The sequence below is a fragment of the Penaeus chinensis genome, chromosome 25 (genome assembly GCF_019202785.1).
Source record: "Penaeus chinensis breed Huanghai No. 1 chromosome 25, ASM1920278v2, whole genome shotgun sequence".
NCBI classification, from domain to species: domain Eukaryota; kingdom Metazoa; phylum Arthropoda; class Malacostraca; order Decapoda; family Penaeidae; genus Penaeus; species Penaeus chinensis.
The window spans coordinates 8,438,944-8,440,684 of NC_061843.1; the positions used below are offsets into that span (position 1 = coordinate 8,438,944).

The 1,741-nt window shown below is 25.6% G+C and overlaps 1 protein-coding gene across 2 annotated transcripts in view; it reads left to right on the forward strand.

Moving 5' to 3' along the window:
* Window positions 1-1,459: 1,459 nt before the first annotated feature.
* Window positions 1,460-1,741, forward strand: part of LOC125038735 (pre-mRNA-splicing factor 18-like) — a 9,053-nt gene continuing 8,771 nt past the window's right edge. Inside the window, exon 1 of one of the 2 annotated variants that reach the window (XM_047632306.1) lies at window positions 1,460-1,551. The gene's annotated coding sequence lies outside the window, so the exon portion shown is untranslated. The remainder of the gene's footprint in view (window positions 1,552-1,741) is intronic. The other variant, XM_047632307.1, reaches the window with a different exon arrangement.

The window sequence follows — 1,741 nt, forward strand, 5'->3', positions numbered from 1 at the left end:
TTCTCAATATTCATTGATTTACAATCTTTCTTCAAGTTCTTTGGTATCATCTTTTTCCTGTTTATATATGCATTAGTGATTATTTTTTCAGATAACAGAATTAATCTTCCAACAATCCAGTGAGGTTCAATAAATATATATATATATATATATATATATATATATATATATATATATATATATATATATATATGTATATATATGTATATATAATGCACAGAGTGCTGGCAAGCACATAACACTCATATGCATGTGTGTGTGTGTGTGTGTGTGTGTGTGTGTGTGTGTGTGTGTGTGTGTGTGTGTGTGTGTGTGTGTGTGTGTGTGTGTGTGTGTGAGTGTGTGTGATATATATGATATTATATATATTACATATATATATAAAACATATAATATTATATATATTACATATATATAATATATATAATATTATATGTATTACATATATATATAAATATATATATATATACATTCATATATGTATCATACTTAATATATATATATATATATATATATATATATATATATATTATACATTATATATATATATATATATATATATATGTATTATACATTATTTATATATATATATATATATATTATAATATATATACATATATATATTTATATATAATATATATGTATATATATATATATATATATATTATGATATATATAACATATATATGAATATGTGAGTATGTGTATGAATATGTGTGTGTATGTATATATATACATATATATATATATATATATATATATATATATATATATATATATATATATATATATACATATATATGTGTGTGTGTGTGTGTGTGTGTGTGTGCGTGTGTGTGTGTGTGTGTGTGTGTGTGTGTGTGTGTGTGTGTGTGTGTGTGTGTGTGTGTGTGTGTGTGTGTGTGTGTGTGTGCGTGTTTGTATATGTGTGTGTGTGTGTGCGTGTGTGTGCGTGTGTGTGTAATATATGTATGTATACATGTTTATATGCGTCTACTTGTTTAAGTGTTATAGATCAAAACAATTTGGCTAATTCACTGAGAGAATTATGAAGTTTATTTTCACCAAATATATCAAATACAAAAATCCCGCCTCTCCGACCTACCAACCCTTGCGTGATGAGATTTTCTGAGCCAGGCAGGGGTACCAATCGTCTCGATACACCAATTATTTTTATTTTAAAATTGTGAATTGTTTCAAATACAGTGCTAAAGGTAAGTATCTAAAACTATAGAATATGTATAGAATGAAAAACCTTCAATAGGATCCATATGGAAATACATCATGGAATCGGCGTTCGATTCCCATGATGTCACAGCTTTTCACTGCAACGTTTAATACGATTTTTATAAATCAATCGTAATGATTAAAAATGGCTATCTAATTATAGATTCTTAAGGTTATATGTATTTCAGTAAATTATTTATAAAATTATTTTTCATAATCCCAAATCTTAGTCGATTTAACGGATACGGACAAAGTAAACATTGCACCAGAACCTTTTGTGTAAAATTTCACTTTTTCTGTTTATTTCACCGCTTAAGTATAAACGTAAGTCATATTTCACACTTTTTCATGCATTAGGTAAAATTCATGAGTGCGTTTGTACCGTTAATTATATTCTATTTTCACTAAATAAGCCATTTTTCACTCTTGTTATATCACGAAACAATTTTAAGTAGTTCTGTAATTCTCCACATTTGTTTTTAATATAACTTTTGAAAAATAATTACAACATTAT